Source organism: Camarhynchus parvulus, chromosome 6 (genome assembly GCF_901933205.1).
Source record: "Camarhynchus parvulus chromosome 6, STF_HiC, whole genome shotgun sequence".
In the NCBI taxonomy this organism is placed as follows: Eukaryota; Metazoa; Chordata; class Aves; order Passeriformes; family Thraupidae; genus Camarhynchus; species Camarhynchus parvulus.
The window spans coordinates 15,611,828-15,635,250 of NC_044576.1; the positions used below are offsets into that span (position 1 = coordinate 15,611,828).

A 23,423-nucleotide genomic window follows, 5' to 3' on the forward strand; every position below is an offset into this window, starting at 1 on the left:
GAACATGCAATCAGGGCCAATTTCTGCCACTGTATATGTGTAGAGGTTGATGCCTGTTATGTTTTTGCAGGAACACTTCACAGGGACATGTGTAGTTGTGCTGAACATGGTTTCCTCCATTTCATGGGAATAAAATTATACTTGTGCATTATTAAAAGGGCCGAGCAAGGTTGATGGGAAGAGACTGTGAAATGCAGTATATAATAATATTGATGTAATCAATGCCCTGGGATTTGAATGAAAAATACTGCTATTTTGCAACCGTAACTTTCAGTTTCTGGCAGCCTCAGAAACTGAAGGAAACTGTAATTTGGAAGGAAGGAAATAACAAGGAAACTGTAAATTGCACTTTCATGTTCCTAAACTGTTGTCTCTGATAGGAAAGATTGACAATTTTGGCTGTTTTGACGTGATGATTAGCTGGGATCTAATTATGATATTGGCATAGGATCACGTTCAGGTGTAATGTCATCAGTGTGTCCTTCCAAGGATGATGTGTGTGGCAAGAAGCTGACTTTATTTTCCCCCCTCTTTTATTTGAGAAAAGATGAAATATATTCAGAAAAGTAACCAGAAGAGAAACAAACTATGTGTGTTTCTCTGACTCCCTGCTGTGCCCCCTCCCATGACCCTGTCCAGGTCAGACAGCAGGTCGGGTACCAGGCACTCTGAATGGACTCATGTCTTGAGCTGTCATTGTACTTCTCAGCCTGGATTACCAGATGTTTTTGAGCTGCCAGTGGCTACACTGCTGTCTGTAGCTGTGCTAGCAAAGTGATCAGGGAAGGGGACGTGTACCTACAACTCCCTCTTCTTTGTCCTTCAGAAATGTAATATACAGGCACTTTGTACTGATGGAGTTGTAGCCCCTTCTGAAAACCCTTTCCCTTTGTGGGGGACATAATTTGTCCTTTCCATAACAGGGTTGAACTGATCATAGTACCCTTAACCTGGCTTAGTTTACACTATTGTAAAACAACTGAATAAAGTTCAGTCCGTCTGTCCTTCAAATCCAACACCACCAAAAGTCTATGATTCTGTGGTGCTCAAAGACTAACAAAATAATCTTTATTCTGTAGCATGTCCCTAGTGCAGGACTGCCAGCCTTCTCCAGCAGCCTGAACATGGTGTGTGTTCCTACTGTGCTGTTCTCCTGATAGCTGGGTTCATGTATGGGGAAACAAACATGAGCTGGGATGGTCTCTGTGATAGTAAATAACAGACAGTTTGCAGTTGTTACCTAAGAGAGTCCTGTCCTTTGGCTTCCTTACAGAAAAGAGAATGGGGAGGTGAGGAGAAGAGCTGGTGTTGGTGACCTAAGTGAGTAGTCAGGGCTCTCTGGAAATGGGCTGTGTGGACTACAGGCTGATAGAGCCAGAGCAGCCAGCTTAAGAGAGTTGCTGCCAGGTAGGACGTAAGTTGTGGTCGTTTGTTTCAGTGGAGGATGGTATGAAATCCTAAGCAGACTTGTCTAGAGAATCTTCACAGGTCTTAAGCTATGCCTGGTACAGAGTGATTACTTTTCAAATGTTCTCTGCAGTCCAGCTCAGGACATTTTTCCTTCAGACCATATTTTCAGGGGGCGTTGCATTCCATACAGTGATAATAGATAGTTTCAGTCCTTTTGGTCCTGAGAGATTTTCTGGGAGAGTTTCTGAAGTAAATGATTTACTGTCTCCTGCCCTGTTCCTTCTCCAACAGAGCAGAAATTTAATGACCTCAAAGCAAATGCACTCCAGTGTCTCTGGATGGAGACAGCAACATTTTTGCCAATGTAGTTTTGGAGCATTACTCTCCCTTTCATTTTTAACATTTTTTTAGGGGTGCTTCTAACAGAAATCATGACCTTAGAAGCATCTGCTGGAAACTAGTCAGTCCAGTCACAATGAAGAGATGAATTTTGGTCTTCATGCCATGGTACCCTCCTTCTGTGGAGTTGGAGCAGTTTCCTGTTTGTAAATAAATGGGGGGAGAAGGTCATCCTCTGGCTTAATGTGAACCTTTATTTGCCTTGTCTTAATCAGAGCACTGAAGTTCTTTTATTTGTTAAATTGTCTCCTAATCAGTGGCTACTGTTTTATGTCAAAAAATTTAGGAACAAGTTTCATATCATATCAAGTTTCATGTCATTTCATATCTGAAACTTTCAAAAATTCTTTTACAGTGAAAAAAAATTGGCTTATTTCTTTACTTATATTTCTTGCTTATATGAATACAAAATTTCTCAGTTGAATATCCAGTGTTGTGTATATAAGGACTACATTATTCTGGCCTATAATTCATAGGATTTGTTTGAGTGACAAATAATTGACTCTGTACTGAGGTGGACAAAAGAAGGTATCAGTTCTTGGCATTGGTGCATTTCCATTGCATGGGGTAAAGAGTGAAATCTGCAAATGTAAAATCTAGATCACGTGGGCCATACTCCTGTGGGACATTTGTATTTAAAATTGTTTTACCTGAAACAATTTAAGGAATTACAGAAATTAGAACACTTCAGGTATTAATGATATTACATCTAATTCTTAATAAGTCTTAAAAATTAAGTTCACGCACCTGGTGGATAGGTGACCTGCCTGGTGGATGAGGGGAAGGCTGTGGATGTTGTCTACCTGGCCTTCAGAGAGGGCTTTGACAGCATCTTCTGGAAAAGCTGGCAGCCCACAGCTTGGAGAGGTGCACCCTTTGCTGGGTCAAAACTGGCTGGGTGGCTGGGCCCAGAGAGTGGTGGTGAGTGGTGCCACATCCATTTGTGGCCAGTCCCTAAGGGTGTGAGCTGAGAGCTGTGAACCAAGCTGGATGAGGGGATTGAGCCTACCATTAGCAAATTTGCAGATGACACCAAGTTTCAGGGGGAGGGTTGATCTGCTGAAGGGTAGGAGGACTCTGCAGAGGGACCTGGACAGGCTGGATAGATGGACCTAATTCAGTGATACAGGGTTTAACAAGACCAAGTGCCAAGTCTTGTACTTTGGCCACAACAATCCCATGCAATGCTATAGGCTGGGGACAGTGGCTGAACAGGGGCCAAGAAGAAAGGGACCTGGGGGTCTGCCTGACATGAGCCAGCAGTGTGCCATGGCCAAGAAGGCCAATGGCTCCTGTGCCCATATCAGAAATAGTGTGGCCAGAAGACCTAGGAAGTGAATCTTCCCCCATACTTGGCACTGGTGAGGCCCCACCCTGAGGGCTATGTCCAGTTCTGGGCCCCTCAGTATGGGAAGGATGTTGTGGTGCTGGAGTGAGTCCATAGAAGGTCAACAAGGCTGGTGAAGGATCTGGAACACAAATCCTACAAGGAATGGCTGAGGGAGCTGGGGTTGGTTAGCTTGGAGAGCTTAGTTGGTTAGCTCAGGGGAGACCTCATCACTCCATAACTTCCTGAAAGGGGGCTTCAGGTGGGGGTTGGTCTCTTCTCCCAGGCAACCTGTGACAGGACAAGAGTACACAGCCTTAAGCTATGCCAGGGCAGGGTTAGGCTAGACATTAGGAAGAATTTCTTCACAGAAAGAGTGATTGGGCATTAGAATGGGCTGCCCAGGTGGTGGAGTCACCATCCCTAGAAATTTTAAGACTGGATGTGGCACTCAGTGCTTGGTCTAGTTAGCAAGGTGGTGTCAGGTCATAGGTTAGACTTGATGATCTCAAGGGTCTTTTCCAACCTGATTCTGTGATTTTGTGTAATTACACTACTGTAAGTTTAGTGCAATTCTATTTAGAGGGAAGGTACTGGATGCACTATAATGAAGATTAGAAGCTTGTGTGGGATCTATAGCTAAGAGATGTGTTTAAAGGTTGAAATTCTTGTGTTGGCAAATAAAAACAGAAAGAGGAGAAGTAAAATTATGTGTTAGTATTGTTATTACAGTGTTACACTATAAACTGGTGTAAAGCCATTGACTAAAGAAGGTACTCTATCTGTACTTCTTGAGAATTCAGTCTTTTGAGCCTGTACTTACTCCAAGTAATGCTGTTAATATCATAATAAGTTATCTTAATTACTTTTGAAAATGTTCTCTTAGTTTCCCAGATGATACCCTGGATATGATGGGAACTTCCCCAATGAATTTTGCCTTCCATGGGCTGATAAGAATCTGTTTATTAAAGGTTTTTAATCCTCTCTTTTTATATTCATGTTCTGCCTTGGCCTTGTTTATTCACAACTGAATGCCTCTGATTATTTTAGCTGTCGTGTGTTCAGTATTTGATGCTTTGCATAGTAGAACTGGAATAAACTGACTGGGCTATAGGATGTTCAGTGTGTACTTAAGACAATGACCACTTAGCTGTCTCATTTCCTTAGCAATATTTTAAAGATTAATCATAGAGAGCAGTGTAAGCCAAGAAAAATACAGTTGAAATAGATTTTTCTTCATGGTGTTTTGCTTGGACTCAATATTTCGGTAACTTAGTGCAGAATGCAAAACAACCAGAATTGCTTGTTCATGTGACTGAAATTTGGATGAGCAGCAATAGAGCAATTCTTAAATATGCAAGGCTAAATTTTTGAGCCTTTCTTGACCTTTGACAAGATTGCAGTGAACAGATGTTTAATACCAGTGGCAGAATCAGACATACTTCCCTTGGGATTGGAGAGGTGGCCACTCATTTGATAAACCCCAGGCAGAGGCAAAGGGATAGACTTCCAAGCAGCTGAAGCAATGGCCTTTGTGTCAGGGAGATTACCAAGTTGCTGGTCTCTTTCTGAAATAATATATTGGAATGTTTTGTTTTGGCTTGGTTTGGTTTTTTCCTGACAAGCAATCAATGAGTCTTAACTGAGGAGCTGTGAATGAATGAGTCATGGGACAGCTAAACTTGAAGATGAGCATTTAGACCGTTGTTTGTAGTTTGTGTGTATACTTTGTAATACAGTAGGGAGGGACTGAGGGAGTTGTGATCTTACCTGGTGTGCATTTGACTGGGTTTTGGGGAGAGACAGCATGTCACATGCATGCTGGCTGCTCATAATCTGAACCCTATACATTTAAAACCTGGCTGGGAAGATGCTTGGGAGAGAGGATTCTGAAGATCACTGAGGCTGGATTGCCTGTGTGCAAATTAAGACAAATCTTTAGCAAGGTTACCTAATTGCTGCAAAGACCTTTGCCAGGCCATGTTTCTCAACAGTTATGCCTTAGCAGAGTAAATACACCCTCTGAACAAGGACCAGATTTGACAGCTGAAATGTTTGTCATGCTTTTGGGCTCAAGCACAAACCAAAGCCCTAAAACATGCATCTGAGATGTCAGCAGTCAGTCTTGTTTCCTAAAGGAATGGGGTTTGTGTTCTGTGCTGTTGTAGCTCTTCAAGTGTCCTCTGTATCCATGTTCCGTCCTCTATATCTTCTTTGTTCCATGTACATTTTTTGTTACCTTCTTGGACCTTTTTTCTTATTGCTTGGTCTTTTATACATCAGGATAAAAAGAATATTCAATTCTACCACTCTGATGTGGTGTCATTTCCATCTTTAATTACACGAACTCTTTGTATAAGATTGTTAAATTCTTTGTATTGTGGTAGTGTCTTGTATGAAGGTCTGTATGGATTTTTACAAATGCAGAAGTGTGTATTGCCAATAAGAAAGACCTTAGACCTACTTTGGCCTATCTTGCTTTTCATGTAGAGTGAATATGAAATGTGTATATATATATATATATGTATATATATGTGATATATATACACACATATATATGTATATGTATGTGTGTGTATATATACACACACACCACATACACATATATACATATATGTATCTGGTACAGTTCCATTGGTTTTGAAAGCAGATTATAGTGCATCTGAGAGTCAGAAAAGGCATAAGACCTATCTGCTTCACTAAGTTATTCAATATTGCAGCTGGAGATGGGGAGGCCATATGCAGTGTGCTGTCCCTGCATGACACAATAGATTTCATTTGGCTGGGGCTGTCTCAAGCTGTCACAGGTGTTCTTCTTTCATTTACAATAGCTCCATTAAAATATAAATGACTGCATTTATTACATCAGTTCTTTTTCCTTCTTTGGAATACCCCAGCTAAAGTTACATTACACATAACAAATGCTCTTGCTCCCTTGAGAATTAGTTTAATTACTGATGTAGGTGGGTAAAAGATCTATTGCGTCTGAGATGTTAATTTTATCATGCTTTAATTAAGAGGTCAAGTGTGAAAGGCTGCAGAATACCTCCCACTTGAAGATGCTGAATAGAATGGTGGGGGTAGAAGGCAGTGATATGATGAGGCTTTTACTGTCTGTAGGAGTATCAACTTTCCCTGTGCATCTCATTACAATGAGGCGGGTATCTGGAAATACATGCCAATTTCTATTTGCTCATTGTGTTTTCTACCATTAAAGGCATTTTCCGTCCAAAGCCTTTGAAGCTCCAAGACAGCTTGTCTCTTCTTTTAAAGATGATGGTCACTCCTCCATCACTCACAACCAGTTTCCATAGGAAATGTCAGAACTGTGTTCTCCTGTCCAGTGTGTTTGAAGAACAGGACTGCAAGTATTCTATGCCCCTGTGCTCTGGCACAAGAGGGGATGTGGAGCACATGTTCACCAGAGGACCTCAGGTGCTACCATCTCTGAACATGTAGTTGTTTCTTGCCTGTATCTCACTGTGAGCATGGAAAGATTCCTTTTTGGTATTTGTTTTGGAAGTCTTGTTTCTAGCTAACTCCAAAAACAAGGAAATGGACTTGGAAAGCATTCAGGGAAAAAGTGGGCAGGCAGGAGGGAGTGTCTCATAGTAAGATTAGGGAGAACTAGACAGTAGGAATTCCTTCCAGTAGGACATCTGGGGCATTTGCCACTTCGCTTGTTGTGTTTGCCCCAGCAGCAATGGCATAGATAAGAGCAAGTGTTCACTGGCTATGTTTGAAGATTTTCTTGAGACTGACTTAGTGCACTTTCAGAAAGACTGAGTGACCAAGTGAAGCAGTACTGTTGCTCTCTGACCAGCTTTAAATATGACAGTTAATGATTTTTATTAACTCATTTTTCATTGCTTACTGTCTATGTGAATTGCTGACTCATCAAGATATTCTGTGATGTGTGATGTGGAAAGTATCTTTTCAGAAAACTTCTTGGAATTTTTGCTGCTGTTTTTTCTTTTCTGTGGTGGTCACTTTTCTTGCTTTTAAAGGATAATAACAGTTCAGCTATGCCACTGACTTCTCTGCATCCCTGGAGAAAGATTGGTGTAATACTGGAAAAACACAGAGTTAAATATTAACGTCCACTACTGAATGTTCCCACTGAGAAAATCAGGAACGTTTCCAAGCAGTGAAAGCAGACTTTCCTTTCCTGTAGTCAAGTTTTGCTGCTTAACTTTTAGAACTACAGCTTGCTTGGTAATTGTAAAAAGTTAAAAACTAGAAATTAGGAATTCTCTGTTTCTTAAGTCCTCTTCTTGCTTCCAGGTGATAGGGGAAGACTCTCATGCAGTGAATTAGTGCTGAAATGTATAGTAAGTTTTTTTAGGGTAAGAGATTGATTTTTTTCCCCTCCCCTCTGTACTTTGTCTTGCAAGTAGAAGTTCTATTCTTGCTCTATTGGTCAGAAATGTCATTTTAATAAATGTTGTGATTTGAGATTGATGATACAGTAGCTCCTTAAGGCAGAAAGCATACTCAGAATTGGTGTTCTTCTTGAGTTACGAATACACATTGCTGCCCCAGTTTGTACTAGCTGAGGACCTAATCAGCTAAGGCCACAAATGCAGCATTTCCTCCTGCTGACTTGAAATGTCACCACCAGTCTCTGCTGAGATAAAAAATGTGCACAAAGGAAATAGTTTTAAGGAAGAGGAGGATTCTTTCACTTTTAATAGTTTTATGTTTAGAACATGTATTTATTCTGTCTTGCTGGTTGTGTTGGTTGTCAAGACTTCTGCCTCAGGGCACATTCCACTGGGAATCCCTGATCAAAGTGTTCTCAAGGTGTTGAAGCTCTAATCTTTGTAGAGAGCTCAGGTATCAGCTGTGGTAAAATGGGAGCAGTAAAGCCCAGAAACGGCTAGATTGGTTAAAGTAATGCTTTTAGGGTGGTATTGCTGAAGCTTCTTTCTGTATATGTAAAAATTATGCTTGATGATATGGACTTAATCCTTCAGAAATAAAATCATGCTTTCTGTTATAAGTCTGATTCACTTCCATTTACGCAACAGCATCTCAAAGCAAAAGTGGTCTGGCATTTGCATGAGGCACATGCTTCTGCCCACAAACAGCCAGTAAGATAAGTCAATAAAAATAAGTCATGCAAGGCATGAATTGCTTAGAGATGGAAGAGACCTATTAGGCTATCTAGCCCTCCTGAGTGCCAGTGAGGAATTGTTTCAGCTGGACTTGCTTTAAAGGACAGATGAATAGCTGAGTAAAACACAGGATCCCATTTTCTGTGTGATGTGGCTTTTATGCTGCTGATTTTACATGTACGTCTAGCTTTAAACCTCATAAGCAACAATACTCCAGATAAATTTTTTCCAGGCTCTTCTACTTAAAGTGTAACAGTGGTCTGAACAGAAACTGTTCTGATTGCGCAGATGTGCAGTTTTGCTTTGTGGAGTGACTTTTACCTCATCAAAAGACAGCAAGAAGAAAGGCAAAAATCTGTGAGTATGGCTATCTGTGAGAGCATGTATGCATGTGTGTATTTGACAGAACGAGAGGTCTGTCTGTGTTAGATCAATTGTGAGAATAAATTCTACTCCTCTGCCTGGCCTTAGGAGGGTATTTTACAAAGGCAGCCTATTGGGAAGACAACAAAGGCCTGGCTGCCTTGTGGCTGTGCAAGACACGCTGCTAGTGCTAAAGCCAGCTCCCATTTCCTATTAAAGAAGTGTCTCGCATGTTCATGAAGCACAGGCAGTGATGCAGCATGATTCAGCTCGTTGGAAGCTGATGCATCTAGTTCTGACACAGAGAGAGAAGGTCAAAAAGGCAGAAAAACATAATTTTTCTGTCTTTTCTGCTGCTGTTCTAAGGAGCTTCATCAGGTTATTGGACAGTGAATTGCAGATGCATTTCTTTCATTGCTTTAATTTTTTGCATTATTCCCCTTTTGTCTTTTATTGTTTTCTTACCAGTATTTGAATAGAAAAAGAGCTCTGTGGTAAATTATGTCCATGCCCCACTTCTTTCCAGACCTGACATGTTTATATATACAAAGAATTATGGAAGAATTAAAGAGAGGACCAAAGAAGCTCAGGAATTCTTTCATAAAGCTTGCCACATTTTTAATAAATGGGCATATAGCAGAGGGAATTAAATCCGTTGCTCAATACCATAATAGGCAGTGCAGTGCTTTTGCCTCTCTCTGTCATCCTTAACAGACAAATTTATTTTTGGTAATGAGACATTTATCTCTTTCGCATCTATTAAAAGTCAGTTCTAGTGTCAAAAATCAGTTGGAAATAACATGAAGAAGTTTAATGGTGAAATGTGTTCCTTTTGAATGTTTGTCACAGCTCCATCAGATCCTGGGGATCTTTTTTCACTTTGTTTTGGTGTATTTTTTCCTTGCTGCAACATGCGTTTTCAGATGATTTAGCTGTTTATCTGAGAGCATCATATAGTAGTGTGACTATTTAGACTGTGTAAAGAACCTTCAAGAAATTACTTCCAGGACAGTAATTAACGTACCATAATTTTAAATAATTGTTTTCCAACACTGTCTGTGTGTGGATCCTTTAGGAGTTTTTGTTAGTGGCAGATCCCTCCCTGTCTGACTTAAATCTATTGAAAGCAGACTTTCTTTTCTTCATGGTCATCCTTGAAGCAGTTCACAGAAAAACATGAATAAATAGCAGCTGGTTGGACTCCTCTGGCGCTGTAGAGAAGGAGTCCACATAGAAGTAATTGTGGTAAAATAATACTATTAGTCAGAAAACAAGGGCTCTGCACGTATTTCTTGTCTTGACACAATTCAGTTAAGAAAGTATTTTCACAGATGTGGACTGAGTACTTAATGTCATACTTATGCAGGTCAACAAGCAGACCACTTTGCTTAATCCGTCTGTAGAGAAGCTTGTGTGGGTGCTAGATGAGTGCAATGGAGCTTTGGGAGGCACTGTTTTGAATCCTGTGGGATTTATTAGATGCCTTTCAATGGCTTTTCAAACAGTTGTATAGCATTCTGCGGATGGAATTTTCCTAGTGAGATCTGAAGTACTTGACAGCTGGTGAAAAAACAAGTCCCTCCTTTTAGGTTTATACATGTGATTCCTTTAATGAAGCTGTCTGGTGCCTTTATGCACCTCCATCTTGTTAGCTATAAAAGAGGGGGAATGGCCAGGATATCAGAAAGGCTTGCTGATGTGGAGTGACCCTGAAGCTTATTCCAGGAAGTTTATTTTCAGAAAGTGTTGATTATTCATACTTTGAGAACCCTTTAAAGTATTTATGATTCATACCAGACACTCCTTTCAGTCTTAATTGACACCCATCTCATTAAGGTAACATAAGACTAAATACATTGATGCAAGGAATGTTTTGACTTTTTAGCAGATAAAGTGCTAATTATAAGAACCACAACCTGTCTAGTAACAGAGCTACAGATAAACATTGAAAGGTTACTATTCCAGAGGAGTTACATCAGCTAGCTCCATGGATGAAACATCTTTTCCATGGAAGAAATTGCATCCTACATGGAAGGGATTCTCTTCTGTACTGTACAAATCCTACAATTGTCTTTACCTACCCATTTCCTTTCACTCTTCCGTTCTTGCATAGAAGTTATTCTCCTCATTTGGCTCCTGCTGTACTATAAACAATGCTATCCTTTCTTTCCCCCTGTCGTCCTACACCCACTTTTGAACAGCTATGGTTGTTAAGATTACAGTTCTCATAAGGCTAGAGGAGGAAGAAAAATGTCCCTTCAGCTTCCTTTAGGGATCTTTGCTTGTTCTTTTCATTACATAAGTAATTTTTTCCAAAGGCATATTCACATTAGTTTTAAGACCTTTCAACAGCAACACTGCTTGCTGTGCTCCTTGATGCTCTTCCTAGCTTTTTGTTTAAAAAGGCATTGAAAGTTAGTGATTAAGTTGGGAAACTTATTTATTCTCATTGTATACTGTGAGTAAAACCTTCAGTACCTTCCTCAGGGACTGATTTGTGAAGAAAAGATACAAGTACTCCAAAATGACAGAGGCAGTGACCCTGCTCTGTTCCATCTCCTTCCTCCCTTCTCCCCAGCACTCAGGTTTTACAGACACGGCTGCTGGCTCTGATGTGTCATGTACACTGCAGAGCCAGGCACGTGTGTCCTTCACAGGCAGTGTGTGGAAAATGACAGCCATCACATTATTTCAAGTGGTACAGCAGTCATCCTTTGATGTGCCAAACTACTTTTTGCAGGCAAGAATTAGCCCTGTGTTACTCTTGTGGGTAGAAGGATGGATATACATGCTCTTTGTTTTCTAATAAGTGTGTGATTCTGTGTAATGTGTGTGGGGGCGGGGGGGAGGGGGTTGGTTTTGTTTGTTTCTTTTAAATATGGATCATGTTTGGCAGCATGTTTGAGCTATGGAGCTCAGCTCCATAAATCTCTAGTGATTATTCCAGGGCTCTCACCATGTCTTATCCAACTTTGTCAGATACATTCTCTTTGCCTGGTCTTCTACCTGGTTTATGCTTGAATACTTAACAGGTATCATCTGTGCTTAACAGAAGTATCACCTGGGAGATTGAACAGTGCACAAGGGAGAAGTGAAATGCTCACAGTGAACAGTAATTGGGAAGTACAGCAAAGGATGATTTGATAGTTATGAATGAGATTTCTTCATGAGATGCAGGGAAAGTTGCCCAGAATATCTCCTCCTACCTCCAGCAACTTCCCGTACTGTATCCTTTTTAGTGATGGTATTTATGATATGTATTTTTACTGCTTCAACCTAGATATCTAAACATTTCACATTTCTAAGTAATTTAGAAAATCTACTTGAGCCCCGCTTTGCATACTCCTTAATTTAAAAGTTAATACTTTGGATACTGCGCTGTCATCTTGCTCAAGCTGTTTGGAAGCTGCATGATTGCCACCTAACCAAAAAGACTGTTGCACTTGCCAGAAAGGAAATCTCTGCATATTTTGCCCTCACCAGATCCTTTTGCGGGGAATGGTTGGCATCCTGGATACTGTTTCTTCAAACTGTAAATCAGTTTAAAAGCAGAATTTCATTTTGCTGCTGCTGCCTTTCCAGCTGTTTGGAATGTAGTTGCAATATGTGTGTCTGATCTGCAGGGATATCCGTAGGAAGCATGTGTTACTGGTTGAACTTAATTGGACTTTCAGAGAATTTCTCCTTCATTGCAGACCAATGGAAAGAACATTCCTTTGCCACTCTGAATTAGCATTAGATGAGAATGGTTCGTGTCAGAGTTACTTATCTATTCCTGCTGTTCATAATAATGTTTGCTCCACTATACCTAGGCTTTTGGCTATTTTGTGGTGCATGGAAAATCCATGATTTTCCTTAAGCAATTCCTGCTGGAATTGGCATATGTGTCTTGCTTACTGTTCTGGGCCTTTGACTCTAAATTCTAGCAAAAACCATCCAGGACTTTATTTTTTGTAGAGGTCTGAATTTTTTTGTCCTGTTTTGTTTCTATTTCCAGAGCCATTTATTTGTGTGGCTGAGGGTAGGGCATGACTTGAGTTTAAAAGCTTTTGTGCAGGTAAACAATCAGTTTGTCACATTATAGGCAACCTGTATTCAGCATTTGCCCCTCATAAATTAATATGGGGTGGGGGCGAAACTGTAATTTTCATAATAGCACTGGCATTAGAGCATAAGATAGACATTGGATAGATCTGATCTAGAGTAAGTATAGGACAGAAATGGAGAATACAGCTCTACCACTGGTAGTGTGTCTCTCTTTTTTTCATTATTGGAGTGCCTTTACAGGGAGGTCAGCACATCAGTTTGGGTAGAACTCTTCCCACTTTACTGACGGTAAGTGAGAAATTAAGAACTGAGTGACACAGGAAGACAGAGAGCCAGGCTAGGCATGCAGGCAAAATGTGTGTTTGTGAAATGGGCTTGAAGGTACCATGTGATACCTATTTGGTGTGCCCACTGGTGTTATGGCATGGCTGTGGGTTGTACTATCCAGAGGGGTAGGGTTTATCTATTGACTCTTGAGGAAAACAAGGATCAGAAACTGAGGACACAGAGTGAAGAGGGGTGAGGCGTTCCTAGCCCCAATCCTTACTTCTGGGTGCCAGAAAGCTGTGAGGCATGTTGTTTTCTGAGAGGGAGGGAGGAAGAGATATGAAAGTTGAAGGGCATTTTACTCCCTGTAGCAATATTGTGACAGGGAGGGGAAAATTCTTCACTGACTGGGGTACCCGTAAGAACATATTAACACATATATAAGTCTGAAAAAGGACCAGTAGGTTAGAAAATCTTAGAATCCTAGAATGATTTGGTTGTAAGGGGCCTTGAAAATCACGTAGTTCTGAGCCCCTCACCATGGGCAGGGACACCTTCCACTGGAGCAGTGGCACACTCACTGTATCTATACATATAGGTATCTACAGGCTGTGTCCTTGGCAAGTGCTTAAGAAGGCACCTGGCTAAGTAGTAAAGGCCAAAGTTCTGAGGCAGATTTCTTTGTATATGAGAACTTCTCTCACATAACTCTGAATTAAACACAGCATAGTCAAAGTAATATTAAAACATTAATATATATCAATCAAGCAGTCGTTCTTTGTGACAAGCTAGGAGAATTTAGCTATTTGCAGACTTCTGTGGTATTTTTAGAAGGTTTAGAACCTATATTTGAAAAAGTTCTAATATAATGAGTAGAAGTTACTCTGCATAAGTTGCATGCAGAGTGTTTTCATATTTGTTTCTATTTTAACCTGTTATAAAATCTGGTACCTTCTTGACACCAAGTGAGTCTGTGTAGGATGTATTAGATCAAAACATATTCCTGTCTCCAAATGCTAACAGCAGCACATTCAGTTCTCTGGATTTCAGCAGCTAAAGTAGGTGTTGCAGAATTTTGGCACTGCTTCTCTTTACAGAGTGATAAACACAAATGGTGTTGCCTTGGCTTTCATATAGACAAGGAGGATCTTGTCTTATAAAAGCTAATTCACAGACAAATGGTGACTCTTAGCTTTAGGAGGCTAGGCTAACAAGGCTAGTTGAATTGATGGGCTAGAAATAATTGTCCAATTTTCTTGTTTACCCCAGGGTGGTGGTTTCTTTTATTTTAAACTGAGAGAGCATTTTATTGTGGTTTTTTCCCCCTAACAGCTGCATTAGATTATTGTATTCTATAACACTTACTGGTTTTTCTTCTTTTCTAGGAGGAGTCCAGAACATACCTGTAGAGCTGCAGCTTCTCTTTCTCTGAGCTCTGCCAAAGGTATGTTATGCATTGTTATTCTCCTCTGTGTTCATCTAAATGGCACTATGGAAATTTCCAGAAAAGTGACATTCAAATTTATTGGCAGGAGATGACAGCTTCCTTGATTTTTGAATGCAGTATTTCAAACACAATTCAAAGGTCTTCTCCAGAAAGTTGCATTGAATCTGAACTAAGTTTGAGAATTCAGGTTAATGCATACAACAGTGATCATCCTGTTTGTGTACTGTTGCAAGTGGTGTTCAAGTTTAGGCTGCCTGATAATAGATGATAGGTGTTTCAGAGGCTGAAGATCAAGAACAGAGCTATTTAATAGTAGGTGGACTCTGGTTTCAAAGTGTCTGTTAATTAAATCATTCCCTGTTTAATACTCCACCTCCTGAACAAAAAACATGGCATAAAGGAGGCACTGTCTCCTTCCCTTGCCAAGTCTGGGAGTCTTCCTCACTCTCTGTAAGAATGTCTGGATTTCTAGTTTGGCACTGAATCAAAACTGTACTGTTCCTCCTCAGCAGCTTGGTACCTGAAGGAGTTTTACCAGGAGAACTGCCTGACATAGAGAAAGTGGTTTCAGCAAATGTGTAAAGTTTTGACCTAAAAATAGGATAACATGGTAAATAAAAACCGGATGTTCAAAGGTTCAAAGCTGTCTTTGCTGTCTAGTTGGTTGTATAACTTGGAAGAATTGAAATAGCTTATGTGGTAATAATTATTAACATATGATGGCAAAGTTAAGAGCAAAGAATAGTGTTTTTCTATAATTGTCACTTTAAAAGCCCATAATACAGCATGATATTTCTTTTTTTGAACAAATGTAAAGAACCATCTAACCTAATGATTAATATATATATATATGCAAAATTCCTGAGTAAAATTCTAATTTCTAATGAACTGTACATGTCAGCTTGACAGTGCCTGCCTAGTAACAGAAAGCAAAGTATGATGAGGAACAGTGGGACTCTTTTTTGGGTTTAGTTGTATTTTTTAGTTTTTTTCTTCCTTTTGAACAGAGAGTGGGAAGTGGTTCCTTTGAACTATTGTGCCACATAAGCTTTGACTGCAAGTTTTATTCCTCTCTGTACCTTCTAAGTATACACCACCCTCTTGTAGCTGGAGCTGGTGGTGGCCCGGGTTCTCAATGAGCCATAGGCAGGGAAGGTGTGGGCTCTCTCTTCCAGTGGTATAGGAAATGTGAACATTTTCTGGCTCTGCATTTGCAATGCCAGATATTCCCTGACCCTGTGAGAACTCACCAATGTTTTTCTGCCTCCGTAGACCCCTCTTTTCAGTGTGGAAGAAAGAACTGAAAATGAGTCGGAATTAATTTCCACTAAGTTTTCCCAAGTAATTCTCAGCCACCCATGGGTTTTCCTGGAAGACTGGTATACAATAGGCCTTTGTCTCCAAATGGATTTATTTATTATTTTTGAATCTAACTGCCTAGCTTGACCCCAATTTTAAAGGGCTTCTTAGTCCCCAAGGCTTACCAGTTCATCCTTGAAATAAACCTTTTGAAGACAGGATTCTTGTATGAATACACAAGGCATCATAATTCAGTTCATACCAGAATGAATGCAAATTAGTCAAATCATATCTGAGTCCAAACTTGGTAGATTTTAAAGGAACTAGAGACAAAGCAAAACATTTATGAAAGCAGTTTTATAGTTTCTACAGAAATACATTGTTGTGAATTCGGTCTGGATTCCTTGACAAAACTAATTCACAGGTGAAGGACACACTTTCAGCAACACGTTTAGAATTCCTACAAGCTGTGAGCTCTGAATTGATCAAGTAAGATTATTTGCTCAGTTTTCTATTATTTTCATTATTTATTTGGGTACTTGAAACTGTCTTCTTTAGAGGCAATATAAAACAATGAACAGATCTCCATCTTCTCTTTGTTTCAAATTAGTTTGCATTAAGCACAAAGGCATTGTACCACCTGTCCAGATCACAATGCAACAGTTAATATTATTTGAAAATAATGACACCAGTTACAGCAGGTAGAGATCTGGGGACAGGTTTTGGTGCAAGTGCTGAACATTTGCAACTGGGTGGGAATTTCTCCAAAGAGTTCAGCTTTCAGTCATATAGGGGCAGATTTTCTAAAGTGTTTCCATTCTGATCTTTTTGAAAGTCTCTGTCCCTAACTCATTTGCAGCAAGCAACCTTTCTCCTCCGTGCTCCTTCGTTTAGATCTGTAATAATCATCACTTGATGAATCATGCACAGCTTTCCTCCCAAGCAGGTCATAATTTATGCCAAATCTGAACTCTGAAAATTGTGTTGGTTACAGGAAAATAGATATTGACTAGTACTGAAATCTTGTCATGGATAATCTTGAACATGAGAGAAAAGGTAGTTATTAGCTCGTCAGTTCTACTGCCATGCTGATGTAGCTGTGGCTCTGCAATGTATTTTTGTACTGCTTAGTCTAGTCTCCTTTTAAAGACTGAAGTGGTGACATGTATTTTATGCCACAGAAGAAACTGTATGGAGTCCAACAGATTTCACTGCTACAGGATTTTTTCCTAATGGACTTGTCTTTTGCTTGAACTTTCTTCTACTAGATTTAGCTATTTTTCTTTCCTAATGCATACTGCCACTTGGGAAAACCTTCTCAATTCATTTCTTGGTCAAATTCTCTTTCAAAGCTAAGACATCAAGAGTACTGTTCTTGAAACTCCATTAAAATTAACAGGAAAGAGAACCTGATCCTAGGATGCAGTGTTGGAAGTGGATGCCTGGATGGGCACCACCCAGCACTCCTCATTTCAGACCCCCTACAAACATGCCACAACAGTGACTCTTTATATCCTTGGATTTCATGGCAACAGGGCACAAATTGTTAAGATTATGGGATAAGACTTGCCATCACCAGTCTCACCATTAGGAACAATCTGATATAGAAACAACAAACCCCGAAGTTTTCCTTTCACACAAATTGTGGAAATTTGTGATATGGTTTGTTTGTCTCTGTGAGCTTTAGCATGAGACTTGATGACACATAGGCCTGACACACCTGCTGTCCTTGTTGCATTTTCCGTGTTAGCATCACTGTTCATTGGCCCTGAGGCCTAGAACATTCATTCCCAGTTTGCTTGAGCAGTTGCTGCTTGTGTGATGTGCTTGTGCTGATGAATCACTCAGATCCTATTTGGTGCTTGAAGTAAAAACGATGCATCTGGTCTGCCACGGGGGTTTCTATTTCACAATTAATTCTACACAGGACATGATACAGTCAAGCCCATAGGAAAATCATGCCAAGACCAGTGTGAAAAGAGGACAAGACCATTCTATTCTCTTCATCCAACATTAAGGAGACAGCGAAGATATGAAATATTTGTTTAAAATGTGACCTTGGAGGTCTGGAGATAGATAACATAGAGGAGATAAGGTACAGTGGCTGTAGCTGAATGCAATCTCACATGCACAGTGCTTAGCTTTCAAGCTCTATCCTGTTTCAAACATGGAAAGAGTAGATAAGGCCATTTCTGGTACTACCATGGTTTGTTAGACCACTTCAGCTGTTGGATTCTTTAGCTTTGAAACTGCAATGTCACCAAAAAACTGCATTTTGTTTTATTCCAGAAGCTTCTGACAGTCAGCAAGGATTGTATCCAAACAGTCCACTGAGTATTAGCAACGCAGCTTGTTCCAGCAAATGCATTAGTACCTATTAAACATTTACACAGCAGCATAAAGTTAGACAAGGATTCACAAACATAAATAAGACCTGTTCTTTGCACTGTAGAGTCTCCAGTCTCAATCCTGCCTAGATAATAACAAAGAGAACAGCTGCTTATAGGAGGAAGGGTGAGAAATGTTTGAAGGAAAAGTGATTTCTGAGACGGTGATGACTGGAGAAAGGGATTTGCATGTCTAGGAACTAACAAATCAGAAAGTGTAAAAAGAGTGAAAATGGGAAATGAAGCAAGATAATGAGTTTATGATGATAAGGAGGTAATAAAGAATGGAAATGAAGCTGTTAACTGTGAGATAAGCTTGAATATGAAATGGCCAGGAATGGATAGGAGGATTTTCTCTTGCCACTTTTTAACATTCAAGTGGTGTGTTCGGTATGCAGATCTGATAGAAAGTGTCTTGCAGGTATTGAGGATGGGACAGAATAGAATAAAGCCTTTGTCTTTAAAAGTATACATGTAGTTTCTTTGGTCTGTCCTGATCAAAATGCAAGTGTCCTTTTTACCTTTTGGTCTTTGGAGCTCTACTCTTTTTTTCCTTCTCTTGCTCTACCTGGGAAGCTTATTTTATTGTTTAGTGCTTCCAGAACTGAATTTCTGTTCCCTAGCTTGATATACTGAATTCTTGAGACTTTTCACAGTTTTTCCTTTTAATTTTTAACAGCAGTATCAAGAAATTGAAAACCAAAGAGTGGTACAGATATTTTTATCTGTTGCTTGAAATGTGTTCTATATAGGAGCTATAGGAAACAGTGCATAATGAGCTTCCAGCCAAATGGAATCTCAATAAATCTCTAAGTCTAGTGAACTGTATAGGAAGAGAGAAATAGTGATGTTATAACATGAGCAGGCATTGAGTAGAACTGTCTAGGGCACTAGATAGCCCAAAAGAAACCCAAACCAAAACAACAAAAAACCTCAAGAAACCACAAAAACTCAGCAAGTAACAAAACCCCCCCCACACACACTCAAACCCCCTCCTTTCTGCTCTTTAAAACCAAAACTGTCCAAGTGGAAGTGTACATGAAGCAGTGAGATAGCTGGTGCTGAGAAAGAACTGCCATCACTTGGTACTTTCCTCCTTGCTGTCTGATGGCAGTATTGGGAGCAGCAGGACTCCCCAGCAATTTCCACCCAGCCAGGCTCATCATTAAAATGCATACAGTCTTGACCATCTTAGTGGGTGTAGTGAAACACTCTGAGTATACAACCTTTAAAAATATATAGCATTAGTGTAAACTTTTGCCTGTTTATGAAGTATCAAAAAGTGAAGTGACACAGCTCAAGTCCTGGAGAGGGACTCTGGGTAATGCAGAAAATGAATGCAGCACTTTGCCTAAGGCTTTTCAGTGCCTACGCACCCATTTTGTTCCTGCAATAAATCTGCATGTGACATTTGGAAAGCAAAATTTTTCTTCACCCAGTGCTACACTTAATATTCTCAGACTATTACACTTCTTTTTGCTCTCCCTCACCCCCACAGTAATTTTTAATATACAGATATCAGAGGAGTACTAAACATTTGGCTGAATGCAACAGCTTTTATTGGAGCCCTGGTGATATGTGGGAAATCACATGCTGGAGAGCTGCTTTCCCAGACACAGCAAATTCAGGAGTAATGATGTCAGAAAAGGGATGTCCTGCCACTGGCCTTTGTTCTCTGACAAAGTTGCCAGTGAAGTGAGGGGGCTGCTCACGCTGCCTGCCCTGTCCCCTCTGGCCAGCTCAAGGCCATTTGTGAGGGACAGAAACTGCACATCCACCAGCTACTCTCTGCTCCTGACTGAGACCAGAGCCAGGACTGAAAAAATGAAACCCCTATTGACAAGTATTTTGTGGACTGTCTGTGGTTTAGACAAAATCTGTGTGACTTGAGTTTCTAGTTTCAGGTTTGGGGGTGCTTGGGGTCTTCTGCTGCTGTCTCTCTCGGCAGCTTTGGCACTGTGTTCTCAGATGCTCACCCACTCCTTGTGGCCCACCAGCCTATGGAATGTGTGTGTTTACTGCTCCTTTGGTACACTGATGACTGTGTTCAGGACTTGGGATATAGTGAGTAGGCCTGCTCAGAGAAATATTACATGGCACAGGAGGGGATGGAAACGCTGCACCCATCCCTTTCCTGCAAAACCTGAAGTGGCTGGAAGATGTAGTACCTTAAAATGGATGTTACAGTATTGGTCCAGCTGGAGTTCATTGATTTAGGTCTGATCTACAGTTAATAAAAGCTTGTGAACCTGGCTTGAATTGGGCTGATATTGAAACCGATTTTTGAGAGATGAAACAGAGTGATGGTAATTTGTATAAATGTCTACTGCCAGTGCAGGCACTGGTGCCAAGGAAAGACAGATGGAGAGTGGAAAATGTCACAGAGAAGGGGGATGGGACCTGTGAAGTACCTATGAACTTAAGATTTGTACCTGTAAATAAACCTTCAGTGGCAGCTAATAAACAGAGGGATGATTAGAAGGAAAAGTGGCAAGTGATAGAGATATTAATCATGCTTAACAAAATATTCCCAAGAAGTAAAATTTAATCCAGAAAGAAAGCCAAAAAAATACCAAAGTCAAAGCTGATCATCTGAAGGTGAAATGGAAACTGAAGGCAGTACCAAGGTTAAGGCTTATTTTTGTCTCCTGCCCATGTATTATCATAGAGGAAAAAGCAGAGACTTGTGTTTTGCCTGCCACAGAATCAAGCTGGACAAGTAGATTAAGGGATACTCCAGGATTGGATCTGAAGGCTCAAGGAGATAGATTGTTACTTGACTTGGAATAGGTGGGGGTGGGGGAGAAAATAGAGAGTGAAACACGTGGAAAACATCTGGTGCAAGGAGGCATTTTAGAGTTTACTTAGGCAGGAAGGAAGGGGGAGCCGCTGTGCAGTGTGCAGGGACCACCAGGACTGCAGTGATAAACAGGAGAGAAAAGGAGGCAGAGCTTCAGCCAAATCAAGGAATTAGGCAGAGGGAGGACCCAGACTGCAGCTTTGTGACCAAGAGACCACTCTGGTCTAGAATGAAAGTGTAAATTTGGAGTGTCTGTGGGTAGTGCACTGCCTTTGAGTTAGACTCATCCCAGGGAAAGGAGCAGGGTGCTTTCTTTGGATTTATGCTGAAGGGGTAGGTGGTAAATAAACAGAACCTTTTATCAGAAATGGTGTGTCCTTCATGGAGGGAGAGATATCACCCTGTAATCAGGAGGAAAATTATCTGCCTGGAGAGCATTAAGCCAGCCAAAGAGGAATGGTGCAAGATCAGGGCTTTGAGACCTTCCTCTGTTCTTGGGAATCAGTTCAGATCTTTGTTTCTTGCTCTTTAGAAGGGCCAAATGCATTGCTCTGGAAGTACAAGCTTACTTATTCCCAAATACCTGGTTTCTTGAACCTGAATTGTTCTCTTGGCTTTTACTTTGTTGCATGGGACTGTAAAAGATCTTTTAGGTTCTTCTGTGGATCTGTGGTTACAGGATTGGTGTAAACTGATCCAAGTCCTGGCTGCTACTGAAAGAATATGGCCCTATCCCAAATTCAGCCTTACTTTGTGTTGGCTCTAGTGTTGATGTGACATGATCAGGTGAACTGAGAATGAATCCAGCTGAAAATTTACCCAGCAAAGAAAAAAAGGAGCCTCACAGACATGGGGAAGCTGCTATGTGCCTTTGTCAAACAGGAAGAATACCCAAGCTGCGGCTTTCCTGGAATTGCTGATTGGTTTTTTGTATGTGACCCTGAGGCTTCTGGTACTGATAAAAGCTATTGCTTTATGTAAATCAGTGATCTGATAATATGTGGCATCTCCCAGGTCCTATTTTCCTGGAATGTAAATTTTACCCCCATATACATTGGTGAAATTATGCTGTCCTTGTTTCTGTCATTGTCTGACTTCATATTCTTTACATGGTGCTCATGGGAGACTGATCCAAAGCTCATTGAAAGCAGTAACATGATACATGTTACTGACAGCAGACTTTGGATCAGAAATAAATCCATTCATTATGCCTCGTGGTTGTACTGTTTATACTGCACAGCTCAGTTTCTATATCCCATGGTGTATCATTAAAGACAAAATTCATCCTGTGCAGTCCATTGCCTCTAGTACCCTTGAATTTGTTGGTAGTTCTTCCTATACTTAGAGGACCCCTAGAATTGATCTAATCCCTGTTTTCCTTTTTTTTTATGAAGGCATCTGAAAGTGCTTGTACAATAATTATACTCAATTCCAGTACAGCTCTTTCCGTGGTTGTGCTACACCACCATTATCATAATGAGACACAAGAAATTGCAATTGTGGGATTGCTTCCTTGCAAGTTGAAAGGAACTGTCCATAGATGGCCAGTTATTATACTGGATTTTGGTTGGCACTAATGTCTTTTTCCAGCCTAGGTGGGTTGGAGAAAGAAAACCAGCTAAACTTTCCATGAACCACATTAAAAGAAAGTTTTGCTTCTCTGGTGAGAAAAGCCACTCCCAAAGCAGAGTGCTTTCAGGGTGGGTGGGGAAGGGAGCAGGAAGGGAGAGGCTTCACAATCCACTGAACCGATTGAGACTGTTGAGGTTCTGCTCAGCTTCTAAGATGCTTGATCACATTGCCTCAGCCAGCCAGTTTTCCGAGTTAGGTCAATCTCAGTTTGGTTCCATAGAGTGTGCATTTTTTTAAATGGATTCTGAGAAATGTGAACCTTCTTTACTCAGGGAATTAAAATATCCTATGGAACTTCAGATTAAACCTCGCAGTTTGTGGTGACTCAGTCAAAATGAACTTTATCTTCCATGGTCATGTAAAGTGCAGGGCATAGACAACTTGCTGCTCTCTGTTGAAGAAGTGCTTGTTTCTTTAAATGGTAACCCTGCTGAGGAACTATTAGTACATGTTAGCCTGAAAATGGGAAATGAGAGCTTATCCAAAAGTATTGCATTTAGAATCTAGGGTTGTGTCTGATTTCTCAGGCCCATTGATTAGCCTGCAGATGCTAGTTAAAGGGCAGTAGCCCTTTACCACTTTTTAGGGATTTGTGATGAGAGACCAGTCAGGATAGATGTTGTTCACCAACAGTTTTTGGTGATCTTTTTCTCTGTGGAACCACAAAGCTGTTTTTCAAGACAGACTGTAGAAGTGGATTGAAAAAGTAAAATGTAGCAGAATTTGGGAAAGATCCCATGGACACCTTGATTATGTCATAGAAACTTTGGTCTAAAGCCAAAGTTAATAATCTTATGTATCTTAAGTTAATAATTACAGGTATTAATAAAATCACTGTGAATTTTCCAGAGGTAATAGCATCACTAGTAATACAGTCCATCCCATTCCAGAACCAAAAGTCTAAAGTTGTTGTTTTGGTGCATTTGGC

At 40.4% G+C, this 23,423-nt stretch overlaps 1 protein-coding gene across 3 annotated transcripts in view; it reads left to right on the top strand.

Moving 5' to 3' along the window:
* LOC115905384 (sorbin and SH3 domain-containing protein 1-like) overlaps positions 1-23,423 on the top strand; it is a 158,587-nt gene that overhangs the window by 25,093 nt on the left and 110,071 nt on the right. For 2 of the 3 annotated variants that reach the window (XM_030951625.1, XM_030951626.1), the window contains exon 2: positions 14,316-14,374. The gene's annotated coding sequence lies outside the window, so the exon portion shown is untranslated. Of the gene's footprint in view, positions 1-11,668; positions 11,843-11,974; positions 12,365-14,315; positions 14,375-23,423 lie in introns of all 3 variants that reach the window. The other variant, XM_030951624.1, reaches the window with a different exon arrangement.